Source organism: Lichenostomus cassidix, chromosome 5 (genome assembly GCF_008360975.1).
Source record: "Lichenostomus cassidix isolate B80296 chromosome 5, HeHo_3.0, whole genome shotgun sequence".
Lineage (NCBI taxonomy): Eukaryota > Metazoa > Chordata > Aves > Passeriformes > Meliphagidae > Lichenostomus > Lichenostomus cassidix.
Window position 1 is genome coordinate 41,853,701 of NC_139486.1, and position 21,594 is coordinate 41,875,294.

The window sequence follows — 21,594 nt, forward strand, 5'->3', positions numbered from 1 at the left end:
GGGCTTTTGCTTTCAGAAGTAAATCTGCTTCCCTCAGTCAAAAATATAACAAGTATTGTTACACAATTTAACATCTTAATCAGAGTGTTAAGATAACATAGAGCCCATTATGAAAAACGGAAATGAAAATACCTTATAGAAAAACTACATGGGTGGAGATGAAATACATGGTATTTCTTGAATTAATTGCACATTTCTTCATTCACTAGTAGGAATTACAATAAATAACCAAAATAATATTTTCAGAAAAGGTTTTACACAAGTAATGTGAAAGATTTTTTTCCTAAGAACAAAAGATGAGATCTGGATCTTCTTTTACATCTTGGAATATGAGATATATGTAACAGATGGGCAGGGAGGATTGCCATTGATTTTTAAATTTAAATCCATTTCATGTGAAATGGGATAAATATCAATGCATCCAATGTGGTATTTATAATTTTTAATATATAGCTTCATATTGTGTTATCTGGAAATGTTAAAGAGTTGCAGCATATTTAACAAAAAGATTATGGCAGTATTTAACTTAGTATATATTTCTTTTAAGCTTGATGTCTAGTAAAAAGGAAGGTGAGGGCAGGATGGCCCTCACTGAAAGGCTGCTGAAGGATCCTACTGGATCTGCATTGGGTATGACAGCATCTCAAATGAATAAATTCAGGTAGTCCAGGAATATGAACCTATTTAGAATTAATCCAGTTGTGATCTGCAAATGTCACAGATTTCAGTGTTTGTCCAGCTTGCTATGAACAAAAGTGTGCTTGGAACAAGCCAAAGCATAGTATACAGATATTCCAGGAATTAGTCTGTGCTTCTCTAGCTAATTATTTAAATACTGTCTTTTGGAAAGCAAATAAATCCGCTCCTCAGAGAAATGGCTTCTTTTCTGTTTCACTAAGTACTTGCCCTGACTAAAACTCTACATAAAACTGTTTAGTGTTCATAGACAACAGTCACTCTACTTAGAGAGAAAGTCTCTAGTTCTTACGCAAAAAATCCTCCCACTCCAGAGTGGTTTACTGTGTCATTTCAGAAATCTGTCTCTAGTCTATGTATTTTAATGTCAATAGAATATGCTTCTGTTTTTTATCTGTAAACGTTTTGGCGAACATGAAAGTGATCAGTTGACCATCTGATAGACTCACTCAAGTTGTCTGTCAGACTTCTCAAGTTGCTGACTCCATCTGGTATGAAGTCAGGAAAACTGACTGAAAAGAAGTTCTAATTTTATTTTTTGACTCCGTAACCTTTTCAGCGAGTTCCACCCATGAATTCAAACCGGCCATAAGAAAGGCCAGGTAATTACTTTGTGATAAGAAGAGCAGCACTGAAGGATTTGCCTGGGGCTCAGAACACTGATTGTCGGATAAAACTCAGCAAAGTCCATGGCCCCAAAGGACTGCTGAGGCTGGATCTGCTGTAGGCTAATATGCTTAAAGGAAAGGTCAGGCAGTTGTGGAAGCCTAACAGCAGACTGTCTCTCAGCTCTGCGGCTGGCAGCGTTCAGGAGCTGACTGGGGAGCACAAAGGGATTGATTTAAATGAGTTAACTGATTCCTCTTTTCTTTAGGCCCACATTCCCTGGACATGTGAGCAGGTGTCTGTACTGTCACTACAAAATACTGGAGCTCTAAAGTGAGCCTCGTGCATAATTGTAGTGGGACAGGAATACTGGATAGCTCAGGCCCTGGGTCTGAATTTTGCCCCCATCCTTATTTTGTCCATTTACATTAGAAGGAGTGTTTGGAGCAGGAAGGAGTTATTTTTTTCTCTTCTAGATGTCAGCTTATTTCTAGGAAAACAGTATTCTTGGTTACATCCTATTGCATATTGGCCTCCCACCTGATATGGGTGGCTAATTGTTTCTATTGGCAACCACTGAGAAATCAGAGAAGCTTTTTAGCTTTGATTTATGAGAGGAACCAGAATAACACTCGGGAAGAACATAGTAGTGGTTTCACTTTCAGTAATTCTCATCTCTGCCTCATTTCATCTGAGTGCAGTTAGGAACACAGCCAGGTGCCTTCAGCATAGCCACAGCCTTCAATAGTTGCTTCCACAAGTAGTGATTACACATGAAAGGATGGAGGACTGCTGGGATTCCTCTTGAACTTGTAAATACAGTAGCTCTCGTTGACTTGAACATCCTCCTTTTTAGACTGTGTAAGAAGGATAGACTAATTATAAACACTGCAAAAAGTAGGTTATCTTTTAAAACTTGTCTCTACCTAACAAACTTCCTTTGTTACCAGTGTGGGGTTTTTTTTTTATTCCCCAAGATATATAATGTAATTGACTTAAAACTACTGCAAGATATAACCATTTTTCACCTGGGAACAAATTTGTCTTCTAAGCAAAATTAGTCTATTGACTAGATTAGTCTCATAGTCTGAAATTGCCTTTATCCTCTTAATCCTCTCAATCATACATTTAAATATGAATTGTGTAACTAGCCATTACAGAAAAAATAGTAGGAGGATGTTTGTCTGATTGTCAGGGTAATTCTGCAAAATTTTCAGTATGCTATTTGAATATGGCAGTTGGTCATATTAAATTCCACTCCAATCATAAAAGCATTCTTCTTGAAAGAAAAAAATGAAAAGAAAAATGGGTTTATGTGCTACTATTTTTCTTTTCAACAACCTCAGTGTTTTCAACCATTTCTGCATCTTGTGTTATTGTTCTTCTCTATGTCCTCTTTCTTTATATGAATCATAGGAGATATTTTAAAACCTAGTGGCATGGAAAACTACAAACTAAAGAAAACTTCCTTCTCTACTGAAATAACTCAGAAGGAATCCCTGTTACTGGCTACTTTCCTGAATTGTCTAAATAGCAGATATCTCTCAAAACAATTTGGAAATCATGGCGTTGAGATCACCACCTATTTTGATGTAAATTACTAAACAGTCACCAGCTGGTAGTAGCTTAACTTCCAGCCTGACTAGTGGTTATGACTGTAACCAGGAAAACACCTTCAAATGGGTAAACTAAATGAATGTTTATGTTTTTCACATCTACCGTTTAGTCTCACTCTGGCTTTACTTCTCAAGTTTTGAGGGATAAAATGTTTATGATGGTTTTTTGTTGTTTCTTTGTCTTTAATTAAAGACTAAATCATAACTTCTGCCAATTAAAATAATAATTTCAGAGTGAAAAATATGAAAACTATTTAGTCCCTATGAAGTTTTCTGAGTATAAATAAAGTTAGAATATGGTTAAATCTTGTAAAGCTTCCACATACACATCAGAATTGCAGTTTTACTACTATCACCTCAACATGGAGCTCTGAAAAATTTCTTGGTGGACCTACAGGAAAGATAGTGTTTGTGTTCAATTTACAAAACAAAATGAAGTCTGTATTTTCATATAAAAATAATATGGGGTAATGACAACAATATTCAGCAAAAGATAGTTTGTATCTCATTGGAACCTTATTGTTTGTGTTTTAAAAATATTCTAATCATTTTTTCACTGTAAAAATTTGAGCTTCACATAAATTTCAAGTCTTTAGTCTCATTGCTTTGCCCTGACTCAGAAAACTTGTAATTAACTTGTTTGTGGAATATGTAGATGACCTAAAATGCTGTTTATCTTCTGGGTAAATAATGGGCATATGGTGCAAGTGGAATGGCATTATTATCCTCCTATGATTGGAGGTCTTTACTGTATCACAAAGTCCATGGATTTTGTTTGTTTTGGTATGACCATGGGTTTGCTTATATGTCGGTAGATGAAGTGACAAGATGAGTCTTTGAAATTTAAATAGCATATCAGGTTTTAGTTGTATGTTCATGGGAGATCTTACTGCCAGAGTAGAACATATGACTGTTCTCATATTAGGTACCATTGCATATATGTAGGGTAAAAACAAACTTAGAAGGAAAAGTGTCTTGCATAAAATGAGAACATGGCCAGAAGTGTTCTCTGAAAATAACAGAGTTGTAACCAAAAGCAGCTGAGGGCATCAGTTTCATTTCTGTTATCACCTCTAGGTTAGTGTATGGTGGTCATTATTAACTTTTTTCTGATAGTGTCTGTGTGCAGGTACTTGTAGACTCTGGCCCTCATACATACACAGCAGAGGTTTTAAAAAGCACTCCAGTGCCTTGAAATGGCTTCTCGGAATGAGTGTCTGTGACAGTGCTAAATGTTTCCTAGCAGAGAAATGCCATAGGCACTTTTAATAGAATTTAGAAGCTGATAGAAAGAGGCAAACTGTATGCTGAAATCCTGCTGTCTATCTGCAGCACAAGTCTAGCAGACAGGAACAGCAAAACCTTCTGACATTCAGTAAACCCTGTAAGAGGTCTCCAGAGGGATTGCTTCTAGGACTTGAACCATAACCTTTTTCTCTGTGGGCGTCACAGTCTCGCTGCAAAAAAAAAAGCTGGCCAGTGCTCTCAACTTGATGTTGCCTATGACATTGTCATCTTTTCCTTCAGAGGTAAGATAAACATGCTAATCTATTTCATATAGACAATAAAGAATGTTGTCTTCTTGATGGGATAGATGGAGTGTTTCCTCTCTGGTTTAATAGCAGAGGGTTTTCTATAATGTTGCCACTACTGCAGTGCATATAAAACCCTCATCTATGAAAGACATAATTATTGACCTGCCAGTCCCTACTGTAACTTGCTTGGGAAAAAAAGTATTAGTGGTGGTGTGATTCTGAGGGGAAAAGTGAGTGCCATCCTATTTGCTCCAAGTGTCTGCTAAGAAAATAATGAAATAACATATAGGTCTTTTTCTACAGGCAGCTTTCACTGCCCTGAAATTCTGTTAAAGGTATTGGAAGTGTTCCAGGAATAATTTTTATGGATTTGTTTTCAATTAAACTCTCAACAGCTGAACAGAGAATAATCAGCAGTATTTACCAGATACTACAGGTGAGGTTTTTCAAATACAGACTTTGGAAATTTTGAAAATAGAGCTGGCCTTGTTTTGCTGAAATTTTCTGCTTCTGAAAATGAAGAAAGATGTATTTTTACAGGCTGCACTCTTGAGTACAAAATGAGCTATTTTGATGAAGGAAATCAGGACATTATTCATGTCACTTATCCATAGCAAAGAAGTTTCTAGAAAGTTACAATGAAAACCAAAACAGTTTTATGTTATCTGCAAAGTTAATATCCCAGTGTCTGAGAAATAATTTCTTTGTTCATGTTGTGCAGCCACTGACCCTGGAAATCTGGGAGGATCCTTCTCTCTGAGGTATTATTATTCATTACAATAGAATATTAATTAGAATTCATTAAAATTAAATATTTTACATTAAATGTTAAAATTTGGAAAAAAAATATTGACACCGGTAACAATTTGGGCCCTACTTATGGTGCTGCATGAATCAAGGCAGTCTATGGTACCAGACAAATCAACTTCCTATATACTTAGAGTATCTTTCAGTAATATTGGAAAGCCTTGTTATTGGCCTGTCTAGAGAGTTCTCAGAACTTTCAGAACAAGAAGTAACAACTCTTCCTAAGTGCAGAAGTCTACTTCCCTGTCTACTCTGGTATGACTTTGAGTAATTGGGAGTGGAATAGCTAGATATCAAAATAACCCATATAGTCTAAATGTCCAAGTACAAGTTGGTATTTACTTCTGCTTTAAGCCACACACTACTTAGCTGAAAGTTTTACCTATACATTCTGCTGTTTTGATTGTAAGGATTGGGAACATTTGCAGTCTCTTCTGTTCACTTCAGAGTTGGTAACTTTATCAACTCTATATTTGCCAAATACTGCTCTGCAGCATCTGGCTGTTAAGCTGTTTAAACTCCCTGGAAGAATCTCGGTTTAAATCCACAACTAAGAATCATACAAAGATATGTCCAAGACAGATGCCTTTCAACTCCTGGAACATTTGATATTGAGGTGTATAACAAAGTTAGTCTACTTCTCGGAAATCTCCAAGTATTTTGTTTCCTTGAAACTCATCTGAAAACAAGCTTGTGGTTTAAATACGTAAAATATTTAGTTGTCTTTCTGAGCCCAAGTAGAGTTTGAGGACATTACTTATTTCTATGTTTCATCTTGAGATCTTCAAGACACAAGATTTATGGCATAATTTTTTTTCCCATTTGAGACTTGCTGCTTCAACGCTTGTAGTTGAGGCTAAACTATGCATGTCTCTTGAAAGGATAGTTAAAAGCAGTAATTAAAAGGTGGTATATATACATGTACTTGGCTAAGTACACTGAATAGATTTCTAATAAACAATATGAACATTGGAAAAAAACCCAGGCAATATCTAGTATTACTGTAACATTTCTAATGGTAGTTCTCAGAAAAAAAAAAAAAAAGTTAAAGCATAAATATTTACCTTATTTCTAGACTGAAATACTTTTCTTTGCCATTTTAGAATCTGTTGGGTTTTTTTTTCTAAACTGTGTAACAAAGGAGCTTCTATGAAAACAGCAATGGTTTATTTGGGAAGGACAGGAAAATTCATCTAGTCTATGCTTAAAGCAACTGTAGAACTTAATTGGTGGGTAAATGAATACTTTTTCACATATATATATAACATGGTTTAACTTAAAACATATTTCAAATAAGGTGGCTTTAGATTAAATTACATAATGTTGTACAATCACAATACATGCTGTTGCTTATATGCTAAAGATTTGAGTCCTATGGTACATCTGTACTCATATAATATACCTAAGGTGCACAGACTTATATTTCTTGAAGATGCAATAATCAAGGACAAATTCTAATAAATGTAAATAGTAACCATTACACTCTGTCTTATTTGTTTTATAAAGAATGTTGGAGTGGGGGAAAAAAAAAACGGTGAGGTAGGCTAGTACAGGTTTTTGGTGAAAAATAACTAACCAAAATGGCAATGTGACCATACAATGAAGCTTAACACCTTTTCTTATAGAAGGTACTATAGGGACACAGGTGAAGCAAGAAAGATAACCTGCTTATTGCTGCAAAAATATCTTCTCATTATAATACATTACGAAATATCCATGACTTTGGAAATTATTTGGATGTTGTATGATTCTGTTTCATGGCAGGGGTATGTGCATAATACAGAAAAGTTTCTGTGGTACAAAAAAAATTTGGAGTTTCGCCCGGGAACTGATCAGACCATGTATTATATTAGTGTCAAATGATAATCAGTTGTTCTTTTTGTGTAAACATTATTCTTCTATTTATTTGAACTGAGAATATTTATTCCTGTCTCAGTTTTTCAGTTTGTATTCATCATGTCATTGCTGCTTTGCATGTCCACTTCACATTACCATTCTATCCTCTTAAAATGAGCAGAATAAAGGTGAAGGGAAAGAATGAACAAGAAACTCTTATTCCTTTATACCAACAGCTTTTTGGTGAGCTCTCTGAGGCCTTTTTTTTTAAGTTGTGTATTCTACTAAGAGCTTTAGAGAAAATAAGCCTTTTCAATACTTGTGTAAAATAACAGGGACATGTATATTTTTTGTTACAGTCACCAGTATTTGAAGGGAAATTAGCTCAAAATCATTGTCATGTTGGTTATTTTTATCATATTAGACATCATATTAATTTGGTATGCTGTAAACATTTTTAATCCCTTGAATGCCAGCTAAAACAGTTCTTTTTTCCCTCATTTTATATATGATGTTTTCTTAGTTGTTCTATTCTTATATTTATTGTCAGTCATAATAGATGTTACAGATTTGTGCTGAGGGTTTCAGTGCAAGTCTTACAAGGCTCATGCTAATGCTGTCTAGACTGCTTCTATTTAAATTGTGAGAATGTGACCTACTTTCATCTCTGTCACTGCATCTGCGGATTCTCCTATTAATGTCATACTAATTCATCCAAGTTTAATGATTGTCCTGCCTCATTAACTGGGCCTACAGGACACATATGGGAGACCTCAACCCGGCCAAAGCTCATTTCTCAGTCATGCCAAGAACGTGTCACTGTGTTTATCACGCCCTTTGTGACCCAACGATCTCAAGTAAATATTCCTAGTAGTTATTATCAATGATTGCTGAGTTTCATTTCACAGAGTTTAACAAAATCACTTCATGATGGTCTGTCCATCTGTACTTTAATGATGAGTGACCAATATTCACTCTTATGTGTGCACATGCAGCAGCAAGAATGAATTTTAGTGCTGACTCATTTTTTCTTCAACTGCTGAATAGAAAAAGTATCTTTCATTTTCAATTTGTCTTGATGTTACATTTCATTACAACTTTTGCCAGAGTTTGATTCCTTTTGTTCCTTTGTAAATGTAGAAGTCTCTTGAATGTCTTCCACTGCTATTTGCTGTTTTTCTTATTTTCCATCAGCTACTCAGTAAAACAGAAAGCATGTCAGCATAATTCACTAAAGAAAAGTGGAGTGGACATAAGATGTTTCAGATAGCTTTTCATGATGGCAACTGGATTTGTCAATTCAATATTTTGGTCCTCTAGAATATCTCATCAATTTCATAGCAAAATTGCCTAAAACTTTTAAAACAATGCAGTTTCAGTTCTCCTATTATTTTCATAAGCAATACTGCTTCAAATATTAATCTCAAATATTAATACTAATCAAATAATAATTTTATGAAAAACTTACTTGATTTTTCTGTCCCCTGCCCCCCAAGCTTATCTGTTCTCATTTTTTTTCTACTTAGGGGTGGTTTTCAAGGGGTTGAAGAGTGATATTACTGCATGTTAAGATGGTAAATTTGTCTTCTGACTTAGTTATTGAAATGTTGCCCACTGTGTTGAGATTATAATTCCATAGTGAGATTTAGTTGGTGTTTATTTGTGGTTATTCTTGTCACACTACAGTGAAGCTGAAACACAGAAATTCTAATAAACAGCACTGTACATGCAAGATCAGAAAAATGTCTTGGAAGCTAGGTGCCTAAGGCCTGACTGATGTGGAACTTCAGAGAGGTGATTGTGAAGGACATAAACATTCCGTGCCTAATGACTTGTTCTAGGTGTGGTCAGTAAGCATTAGACTATAATTAGTTGATCTATTCCATGTATAGCTTGCTACTAACCTATCAACAGGCAGTTTGCTTTATCTTAGCAGATGTAAAGTCACTGTACAGAAGTTTTACACAAGAACTATAGACTATTTAAATCCTCAGTTAGAATTTAAGTGGTTTGTAAATGGTTGCTAGGCTTTCTGGTGGATTTCTATACCACTGTATATTGTACTGTATTTATCCCTATAAAATAGGATCTTTCATAGTAGGAGTATTATGTAGTTGCTGAAACAAACTGTGTTCAGAACACAGTTGTCTTCAGCACATGGCAGGCAGTTGTCTTCATTATTTTTTGTTCAAATTAAAGAAAAAGCAGATCATTCTAAACCTAGAGAATTAGCAAATTCACATACAATTTTTTGAGAACTTCAGAATCTCAGTGTTTTTCACTGATATTATTAACTATCCTTCTAAGTATTGGCTTTTGCGTGTTTTTTTTTTTTTTTTTCTTGGTTGGGTGTGGGGTTTTTTGTGTGTTTTTTTGTTTGATTTTGTTTGTTTTTTTGGGTTTTTTTGTTATTTGTTTCTTTTTGTTGTTTTTTGTTTTGTGGGTTATTTTAGGGGTGCATGGTTGGTTGGTGGATTTTTTTGGAGGGGGTGGGGAAATGCAGCTAAAGTGAATATTTTCTGTAGAAAGCTTTTTCAATATGAAACAGAGCTGCTGTGAGCATAGGTGTCTTGTTGTGTCAGGGTTGCATTTGGACTAGATCTTCCAAAAGGGAATGTACATTTGCAATTAGGTATGACTCACACAGCATTAAAACTCTGCAGTGTATTAGTTTAATTGTATATAAAATACAAGAAAATGTAAAACTTAGAATGAGGTTTCTAGTAGCAGAAGAAAAACTTTCCTTCTTACTTAAAAAGCCTCTGTCATATTAGCATTATTGCATTAGCTGAGGAAACAGAAATCTCTAAAGAATTTATTTACAGGTGAAAGTCTATCAAGAGGAGAAGGGACTGAACCCTAATGAAGCTAAATGATTCATGCAAGCAGTTCAAGAAATCTGAGATTTAGTAGGACACTGAAGGGTATCCAAGTGCAAGCCTAGGATGCAAAGTTGTGGGGTATCTTTGAATACCACAGCTCTCAATACCCTGATTGACCTTTGAATAAATCCATTTACAAAGTTTTAAATATTGGTTGGAAATATTATTCAAAAAGTCACTGAGATGAACTCGATTATTTTACAGTGAATTTGTTGGTTAGGATTATAGGTAAAAAAAGTTATTGTTCAAAAACTAGTAAGTTTGAGAATTGCATAGAACATAAAATATTCAGAATTCTTTTCCTCTGTGCTTTTTTTGGGAAATAGTCCTTACTTCCTTCTTATGTCAAGCACTCAGAAAGTGCCTATTACAGAACCTTTTTGTTACTTCCAGAACAGCCTAGAATGATTAAGTTTACAAGAATACACTTGTTTTCATTAATTTATTCTTAAAAGAAATGTGTAAAAAGGAAGACACAGTTTATAGTTCCATCCTGTGTAAATAGAGATGTGGCTTCCTTAACTGACAATACTATAGTGCAAGTGTGATGCCTATTGAATGTGACATATAATTTTTCCATATGTGCCTCTTCAGATGGTATGGCCTGAATGATACTCTCAGGGTTTTGAGTTGTTCTATGGTAAATGATGATGCGATGAGTATTTTTATTTTTCACTTTCTGTCCACAGAGATTTTAGTCACTGAAATTCAGTTATGGAGAGTATGTGGTCTTCATTCTATTTAAGATTGAAAAAGTCATGTTTTGTAAGTGCTGAAAAAGCTCTATAGGATGATACTCAGCACTAATACTCTTATTAAACCCAGCAATATACATAAAGAGACTTTCAGACTATAGTTTTCTCTCCTAATAAAACCCACACAGGCATTTTCGTGGGGATGACAAAGACATCATTGCATGCAATGGTTCTTTGTACCTTGTCATGCATCAACGTTGTCTCATTTCAAATGTAGAACGAACAGTTGAAAATCATCACTCTGAGTCACATACAGTGACATTTTTCCATCTTCACTTTTTGCTATAATATTTATTGTTTATTTCTCTCTGTATTCAATTGCTGATCTAAATTACAAATATCTAGAAAATGGGTATCTGGAATGCATTGTTCGAATGTGAATTCGAGCAAGAGTGATTAAAGTGGTGGTATGTGGCCTTTCATCCTTGTAAGACACAGTACTGTGTTTAAAACAGAAGCTTCAAATGGGAAAAATGAATGGAAACCAAAAAAAGAAAAGCTGGATGAAAAATCACCATGTTAAGTACAGACAGAGCTATCTGAATAAGAAACTAATAGCTGTATTACTAGAATGATTTGGGCATCGCTTGGCACTGAATCTTACAAAAAAACAATGCAGAATTTGACGTAGGAATTAACCCAGAAGTACTTGGTGATATGGACAAAACGCTTATAAACTGATTGTCATTTTCACAAGTAGTTTTTAAATGTGTACATGGCAATATTGGCAAAACAATTTTTTATGAATAATTTATTTCATAAATTGCAGCTTGTGTATCTGTTTATAAATAGGATTTTGAGGTTATTGAAAGAGTTTTCATTTTAAAGTTTGAGTTTGTGTAAAACTTCTTCATTTTGAAAGACAAAAATTATGAATGCAATGCATGTATTATGAGCTTCCACCTAATCCTTTTAAATACGAAATTTAAAAAAAGTGTATACTGGTTTAAAAATAAATGGTTTCTCTCATTTTCTTTCTACTAAAACCAATTTTGAAAAATTAATTTCAGAATGAAAGGCACATTGTTTGATCTTGTATGAAATGTCATATTTTGCTTTGGATTTCTGAGGTTTTCGATTAAATTTGAAATTCAGCTTCAAAAATGAGCTATTACATATCTTGGCAATGAGGAGAAAGAATGTCTGGAAAACTGGCATTTCAGAAAGAACTGAAGCAAGTGGCATTGAAAAGAAGAGAAGGTTGAGGTATGGAAGTCGGGGAACAATGAAGGTTTTCAGCACTTGAAGAGAGGTATTGGAAACAAGGGGTCACTCCATGATTAATGTGATAAGGATATGTTGGTTAATGTAGGGTATAGTTTATGTAGGATATGGATTTATACTGTAGCACATTTTCCCGTGTTATTATTGGGAACACATTCTAATAAAGACACTAAAATATGGGACTATAAGGAGTGGAATATCTATTTCTAAATTCTTCTGAGAAATGTAGAGTGCTTATCAAAAAGGATGACAGTTTTATCTTGTGAGAGAGGCAAAGTAGTCAAAAAATTGCCTGCTTAAAGGAATTAATTTTCTAAATGAAAAATGGGATAGATGGCTTCTAGATTCAAGGTAAATTTTATTTTTACACTCAAACTTAATAAAATTATTTTATTTCTAAATTTTAGTGGTTTTTTTTTATTGGCATTCAAACCTGTTCTTAGTTCGGAAATGGCAAACAGACTAGTTTGTGCTACTCTCTCACTTGAAAAATATCCATAATATATTTCTGCTATTTAAAGTCTCTCTTCAGGTTTTAAGAATATAAAACAGCAGTGACTTTCCCATAGATTGCAGGAATGAGTTGTTTTCCTCAAACAGAAACTATAATAAAGCAAATAAATTTAACTGATGGCCTAAAGTAATGACAATGACTTTCAGAGGCAGACAAACTGTTTATAGCTATGTGAGAGCCAATCCATGATTATTAAGTGCAAGAATATGACAAAATCACCCTGAGCTAAATATTCTGAAATTTTTGCTAAGGGAAATGAAATGATTTTCCCCCAGTGCTTCACACAGATCATTAAAATATGGCAAGTCCAACAGATGTGTGCAAATGAGAGGTTTTTCCTCCAATTCTAGTGGCAAGGTGGCTCTTTGTGACAAATTCAAGGGACATTAGAATTTCTTCATTTTGTCTTGTGCTTTTCTAGTAAGTTGAGAATTTATCAAGGATTAATTGATTCACATGTATCAGTATTTAAGATAAGACTGGAAAATGCAGGCATAAATTATGTGTTTTGTAATTAAAGGTCATACAAATACAAATGTTTGGAAAAGTCTGAAATGTTTGAAAAACCACTTTCTCCTGTAAAGTGCCATTACACAACAACAGATTTGAGTGCCATTACAGTGGTTATTGAGGGTAATGAGAAAATCAAGAGTTGACTCGTATTTGCTGAATTTACCTGGAATGAGGAACAAGTTCATTTATTTCTGTTAGGTGATTTGAACATTGTGAAACTGGAATTACAGTCAAGGTTACTGTGCAGTTTGAAAAAGATTGTGATTACATATTCTTAAAACTAGAAAGTTTTTTCCCTGCTTCTCAAGTTTTCTGTTGCTGGGAATTAAGCTGAATTTTTGCTTTAACTCACGCAGGTGCCAAGAATGATTTATAATAATAAGCATGCAAGTTAGCCTTCCTTATTTTCTCCTACCAGCTATGTTCTGGAGGAAGTACAGGACTGTGTTTAAAGTTATAATTTTTAATTTTTGGGGAATAATTAGAATTCACTGTTGCGTTTTTTAAGACTTCACATGAAATTTTAATGTACGGATACTTTAAGAGTTGTTACAACGCATCATAACTCTTTAAATAACCTATTTAATACAATTCTTGTGCAACCCTGTAGACATAAGTCAAAACAACTCTCTGCAATCTTCCAGCTAGTCTTTCACAAATCTGTGGTTGTATCTTATATACATGGGAAATATAAAGGCATCCATAGTAGCCAGAAGTATATTTTGCTGCATCAGAATGTGGCAGAGTAAATTCCTTGATGAAACAGCATTACATAAATCTCCTTTACAATATGGAGTTGTTTTTGTAAACAGGTAATAAGATAATAAGAAAGAAAACAATTTGGTCTTATTTTGCTCTAGTTTTTAGATCAGTTGGTTTTGTTTCAGAGGCCTTGATGCTTTGATAGTGCTGGCAGGCAGCAGAGAGAGACTGTCAGAGTGAGACATCTCCATTGCTTGTCTGAACTTTGCCATAAGAATGACAGTTGTCAGGAAATACCTCAATTTATATGCTCATCCCTAGCTGATTTTTCATGTCTTCTGATAATTTAGTTTTCTCTTTCCTCATATGATACCTGCTAAATTTTATCAGTATCTCCAAGTTATTTTCTCTAGGTTAATACGTAGAGCTATGTTTGCACAGACAATTATATTTATTCTGCTTGTATGGAGCAGACAAAGTAAGGGTATGCATACACACATACATATGTATGTAAAAAACAAGTAGAGCTGACAGTCTTTTTGTGAAGGTGAACAAATAATACAGAATCATAGAATATCCTGAGTTGGAATGGAACCACAGGGGCACTGAAGTCCAACTTCCAGCCCTGCAGTTCAGCTTTTCTTATGAAGGTAATTCTGACAAAGTCATTGTGTGTACTTGCTTGAGTAGTTCTGGTAGGAACTGGCTGGTAATTATTAGAAATATCTGAGAATAAATCTTTGGTACACATTTGGCTTCCCATTTCAATGGACATGCACCATGTTTGACCACAGACTATCTTATCCTTTCTCAGTTTTTTCAAGTATCATTCAAAAGCAGAATCTTCTTATAATTTCAGCAAATCTTTCTTAGTATATTCCTATCTTAAAATTACCTATGACTAAATCTTCTATTTTATATAATTCTATTTGGATTATATATTTTACTTTCTTTAAGCTAACATATCAGTGTATTAGAGAAACCTTTATATGCTTTTTATCAAGATTTAAGAACTTGCTGCATTTTATCTTTTATGAAATGTCTTTTTAGCCTGACTTCTAATAATTCAGAAACATATACCATCTCTGTTAACAGTATACATCTATGTAGGCTAAAGTAGGCCAGTTTCATCTGGAATGATCCAGTGTAATTTCAAATGGAAAATACAGCTGCTTCTGACACATTTGGGTAGTAGTTACACTGTACCATCTACACTCTTTGTATTTTAAAGACTGGTATTTGAGATGAACATTTCTATGTTGGATAATTCCTTCTAACTGGATTTTCAATAGTGAGTATCTCCAGGTCACCAGAGTATCACAGGGAACAGCAGGATATCAGTAAAGCTCAGAGAATGAAATCAGATGTCCCACAACGTTCAGTTGATAATTTTGCATAATGGTTATCCCTTCTTTAACTAATCTTGTTGAGGTAATGGAGATACAGATGTTCTCTCTTCATTCTCAATCTGTTGATCCCACCTTTTCTGGTTTTAAGGTTGCCTTTTCAGTATTTTCACTCTACATTTAAAAGTATAATATTTTGTGAAATATTTCTAGTGCACAGATTAGCATAGCTGGTGCTATTTCTTCCTCTGACATGATGTAGCAGGTTCCCACTCAACAGACATTGATTACCAGCATTGCAATGGTGAATTCAGCTCCCAAGACAGCAAAGGCAACATCCCTAAGCCATTCCTCTCTCCCTGTAGCTTCCAGTTTTCATATTAATAATAAGGGAAAAATACCCAAAACTCTGGGGTGGTTAAACAGCAGATAAGATTTCCCAGAGAAATGGTGAACTCCTGTAGGTGTTGTATGTCTCTGCTGGATGTGCCTTGAGATACTTGCTCTAATCAGATCTATTTTGAGCAGAGGACTGGACTGGATGACCTCTTTGCTTCCAAAGTTATGACTCTATAATTTAATTTGTCCTTTGTAAATATTAATGAAAAGGAAAAGAAAAAACCAACCAAACAAAACACCAACAAAACCCAAACCAAGAATGTTCTAGAAAAGCATCACATACTGCAATAATATATTTTCTCTCTCCTTTATTTGTTTTTAACTTGCTTGACTGTTCCATAAAAATTGTAAAGATGAGGGGGGTTTTATAACAAATTTTGCTAGAAGTCATCAGTTAACAATTCTGAATCTTATGAAAAATTAATCATACATGGTGCAGTGCTTATTGAAAGAAATTGACTTTTTAATGAAGATATGAATATATGAATCCTTTCTAGCTTTCACTTTTATATTCATCCTGACCTTCCCATATCACTATTGTTTTCTACCACATTGTTCTAAGTTTCTTGCTTACTGTTGATCTCAAATTGTTCAATGAGTTAAGAAATGATCACACAATGAGGAAAATGCTTGGTACTGCTTAGACCATTAAATTAAAAGTTAGAAAGATTTGCTCAGGTCCTTTGACATCAGTGTCTTTTGAATAATGATAAAAAAAGACAGTGACAAGATTGTCTTTTGTCGACTAAAATTTTAAAAACAACTGAATACAAACCCCAATTCTTGCCCTTGATGTGAAACTTCTATGTTGTACTACTGCGAGTCACCTACCAGAAGCTGTGAGGCTGGTATATTTTGTAGGTCTGTAAGATGGTTCCTGTACACTGATTGTAGACACACTGTGATGAAAAGACCTGTATCAATACAGCTTAATGGTGGGCGTTTTGTTAATTGAGAGGTAATACGTTTACAGAGTTTTATGGATAGATGATAGATGTTATAATGTTACTAACAAATTGATATTCCTGGTAGAGGAGCATGATCTAAGCTCCTCAGAAGTTTCCTAGGAAATGCTCTGCACCTCAATCATTACTGCTCAAACTCATGGCCTAACAAGGAAGATTACAGTGTGATTTTTATCATATTATCCAATGTATTCTAAAATAAATATATTAGCATAAGTGAAGTATAGATAAGGTCTGGAAGTGCTGATACCATCTGCCTGAAGGTCTCACACAGGGCTGGTTGCATTGGCACTGCAATAATGCTTTCTGACCTGCTAAGTCTGCTAGAGAATTATTTCTCTGAATTTCTGCTAAAAGCTGACTTTAAAGTCATGCAAAACCAAAACTCCTAAATAGAGAGTGCTGCTGTATATGAGGAACGAAAACAAAGAGAAGCAGAAAAATTGAAGAAGTTATCTCAATGTTGCAATCTTTTTAAAGATGGTGGTGGAAAATAAATTTGCCCATTATAATTTCATTTTCTGCAAATATTCAAGCAAATTTTTGTTGGATACAAATAATACATTTTTGTTCATATAAGCTAAGTTTCAAATATATAAAAACTGATTTTGATTTTTTATAGCTATAACTTGAAAATTTTTAATTCAAAAAATTCACACTGCCTTTTTTTTCTCATTGATTCATCTCTTTTGTGTGTGTTTAAACCTGATGCTTATATCTGATTTCCTTATGTTGTTGACTTATTTATTTTTGTTCTTGCTGCGTGAGTGTAGGTTTTTACATTTGTGCCTTGTCTGACCTTGCAGATTCTACTTTCTCCTCATAAGCCTTTTTTTTTCCTCAGTGCAAAGCACTGTTGACATTCCTACCCATATAACTGTCGGTGCAGTTGACCTGTTCTTTGTTCAGATCACTTTCTCCAAGACTGATATATCTTGTTGGATAAAATTTAGTGAATGCTTTACATACAGAATTCTAACTGCACCTCAGGAAGCCTTTTAAGATATTTCTTCACTTGTAAGGGATGAATTTTCTTGGTTGTTAGTAACCAGTTGATGATCCCCTTGCTTGTGCTGCCAGATCTGTTTCACAAAGAGCAGCAAACTTGTGCCCAGGTTGTTACAGAGGTATTTTCCCCAAATGACCTGTGCTCCTGCAGTCCCTCTCAGTGCTGTTCAGCACTGATAATGTGCATGCTCTCTGCTGAGCTTTATGACAGCCTGAGTGACACACCATGCAATGAATAATAATGTGTCATAGCTGCAAGTAGTTAGAGCTTCCCTCACTTCTAGCACCTTGCCTAATGTGCCTCTCCCACACAGTTTTGTGACAAAGGGTTGAGATATATTTATATACTTGCTCTCATTTAACCAAAGCAGAAATCCTAGTCATTCTAGAGCTTAGCATACAAGGTCTTCATCAGCATGGTTGCCCTATAAATATCCCATTTAAATACCTTAGAGAATCAAATGCCAAAGACGGGCATGGGTATAATACAGAACTAGAGCAGAGAAAACATCAATCAGTTTGCTAAAGTAGGAATATAGAAGGTGCAGATGTTTGAAGTTTATTGCAGCAAGGCAGGGAAGAGGTATTGCAAATGTTTTCTCTGTCTTAGTATAGGCTTATTCTGGAAATAAATTCATATTTGTGAATAAATTATCTAATGCATATTCTCTCTGCATAGAATTGCCCCACTCATTATGACAGGTTTAGTTTGTTTTGAGGGTTTTTTTTTAGTTTTTTTAACTGACCAGCAGGCTTAATGACTGACTCATATCCTGCCATGCACTGCCACCCACCTAATACCATAGTGACAAGCTGCTCCTTTTCTTCTGTTCAAAAGAAATAAGAAATAGAAATTAAGCCTTTAAAAAATGGGACAGTCGTCAGTATTGGTATGATTAAACTGACATGGATGGTGGTGACTACCTGTAAGACACACTTACCCCTGCAATGTTACACATAGACCGTAAACATTTAGCAGCTATTAATTTCTGCTATATTCACAAGCAAAAAAATAGTGTTCTTTTCTGGAAGGCTGTTAAAGATGAAAACATATGGGAGTTAGCTGATTAATACAGTTAGACAAAATTTGTAAATCACAGAATTTTCCAAATCCACATGTTTAGGAATTTTTTAAGATCTCTCCTAGAGGTTTTGTTTGTAGAATAAAATGGGGTTTTCTGATGTTCTGATATTGTTCAGAAAAATTAAAATTGAAACATTTCAGCAAGCTCAAATTCTTGTGTGAACAATGAGAATTTCTTATCCTAAACTCATTAATTTAGTGGGAACAATGCCAATGCTACTCTGCCTAAAAACAAGCAGAAAATCCTAAACTATCAAGACCAGTCGGCATCTATCTCTCTGAAAGTACATACTTTCCAATATCTAACAACTAGTTTATTTTAGAATACATATCTGAATTTTTATCAATTATTTGTCACAGATTTTTGAAGTGTTCTTTTATATAAATATGTTTCTTAAATCGTTATGACCATGAAACCACCATGTCAATTACATTTAAACATTACCATTTGTCATGATAAACATAAATAGGTATCTCTATAAAAGGCAGAAACAAACTAATCTTTGATTCTTCTATCTGCAGTAGTCATGCAGGAAATCAAACAGCAATTTTCTTACAATTCTGTGATTTTCAATAGCTATATTAATCTTGGGGAAATATTAAGGGAAAATAATTGTATAAAAATGATCACTTTGGGACCACTTATTTATTGTTTCTTTTAATCTCAATAAATAACCATTGAGAGATTTCTACTTTCTTTGTATTTATTTTCCTAAGAAAACTGAGGGCAGGAACATAAAATAAAAACACAAAGCAATTTGTCTTTTAAAATCATATTTAAGTGGAAAGGTTTTAATACGAAGTTGAAACAATTTTACAACTGCAATTTTGTGAGAGATTGCATTAAATGTTTTCTTTGAAACTAATCTTTACTTCTAAATTTCTCTTCCAGGAAAGAAATTCTAGTAAAATGTACTGATATGCTTTAGGATCACAGATGGTTAATTCTTACTTCCAGATACATGCTTTCCTATATGGGGTTATTAAATGTGTTTTCCAAAAGTGATGACTCATTTTAGTTGGCTCACCTTTGGCGAACACATTTAAATGGAGCTGGATTTAGCAAATATTGCTGTGTTGCTTCTGAAAATAAGGCCCACTTGAAATATATTAAGTGAAAGGTCATATCCCTTGACCTCTTGATTTTTCCAAAATGTTATTTGCCATTAAATTTTGAAGAACTTTTGGAAAAGTTGTTCTTCAGGATCTTATTTTAATTTACTTAATATTAAACCTTCTTATTTTTCAAAGACTATCATATCAGTGCTGTGATTTTTGAACCCAATAGTGCTTCTTATCTCTTAAATTATATATTTTTTTATTTTATATTTCCAACTACATGCACAAAGGTGTGTAAAGCAAATACAATTTAAAGGAGATGCAGTCTTAATCTAAGATAGCAGAAAAGTGCAGGGAGAGAAAAATGGAAGGTCTGAAAAACCAAAAAGCATTTAATACAACTGTGGATAAAATCCAGTCTTCTGTGCATCACCTCTTGGTTTTTATTCCCTGCACTCAAACCATCTTATAATCATGATCTGCAACTTCTTGAAACAGTGTTTCATCCCTTACAGGTGTTTTATCCTCTTCATCACCAGAAATAGTCCCTTTAACACGAAACTCTTCTCTAGACCTTGAAGATTCAGTAAGGTGAGTTTTGATTTAATATTGCACCATTCCACCTGGGAATGAAGTTCAGAGAGTTTGTAGGAAAACTTAGCTTTAAGTATGATTGAATAAAAAAAGAAATACTCTTTAAATAATCATTATTCTTGCCATCATTTTCACCACTTGTGACTGACAGCATTTCTTAGCTTCTTATCAGGATTGCTAACCTGCGGTCAATAAAGAATGAGAAAAGTTCTCAACCACAAATTTTTTCAAAATTTTCAAAGGATCCTGCCCTAATGGGGACAAAGATGTTTATTAATATTAAACCTTTTTCCTCTTATTGTCTCCAAAATATTACCTTTTCCACTTGTAACATTTCCAGGGCTTAAGTGCAAATCCAATGCAAATTGGTCTTGGTTATTCTTCCAGTTATACTGCTTTATGAAGTAAAAGTTATGGAACTACCTGTTATGAAATAATCTTTTATTCTTTTTAGAAATGGCACCACAGTGGACTAGACAGACGATTGGTCTATTTTGGAGTGGCAGAAGCCTAGTGAATTCCAAAAGAGTTTTAAGATGCTCATAATTGTTCGGTAGTTTTCCATCCATCCCTTAAAGATTATACTGGATGATGATTAGTTATTTCATATGCTCCTTAAATAATGTAGAGTTTTAATTTCTATGTGGAGATAGAAGGAAGAGATGAGCACTTGGTCAGAAAATCCATAGAACTCAAGGCTGAGGAGTAATTTTATAAGTAACCTATACCATAGTTCAGAACATTTGTGAGTACAAATACAGTGCTTCCTGCCTTCATTCATTGCGAGGTCCTAAATGGCTCCCTGATTTTTCATCCATCTAGTTTAGGTCAACTTCTGTCAAAGTGCATTTATACTACAATGCATTCAGTTAATCTTAAATTATTTAATATCAGGTATTGACTGCTATGGTACAGAAAGGAATTATAATTACTTGGAGGGGTGTGTTTTTATCCTATTTTCTACCTTATATTTTTCAATTTGCCTTGCCTGGTGTAGTGCACATCATATGATGATTATGGTGTCACATCATGCACTGACACCACTGGGAAAATTTACCCTCCCTAGTCCAAATAACAGTCAGTCCTACCTGTTTGACACATGCAGTAAGTAGTATTTCCGTTTTACAGGTAGAGTGGCAGATGTGCAGAGAACCAAATAATCTATCTTGAGATCATGCAAAGACTCTGGAAATACAATTCCAGTGAGTCCTGGCTATAACACTTTTGATGCCCACACCACTAGCTGCAGTCCTACAAGCACCAACGGTAAGAAAACAGATTCTGATATATATTTTGTAAATTAAAGTATTTCAATCCATTTGAATTTAGGTAAATCTGGAAAAAAAAAAGTTTATGCTTTTTTCTGGTGGCCAAATACGAGCTATTACTGATTTAAGGGGGGAAAAATTAAAAAAAAATCACTATGAAAGTACAAGAGATTTTTTTCATATTG

At 34.3% G+C, this 21,594-nt stretch overlaps 1 protein-coding gene across 1 annotated transcript in view; it reads left to right on the forward strand.

Moving 5' to 3' along the window:
• LRRC4C (leucine rich repeat containing 4C) overlaps window positions 1–21,594 on the forward strand; it is a 477,061-nt gene that overhangs the window by 360,642 nt on the left and 94,825 nt on the right. The window contains exons 4-5 of the mRNA XM_085062637.1: window positions 20,063–20,138; window positions 21,270–21,407. The gene's annotated coding sequence lies outside the window, so the exon portion shown is untranslated. The remainder of the gene's footprint in view (window positions 1–20,062; window positions 20,139–21,269; window positions 21,408–21,594) is intronic.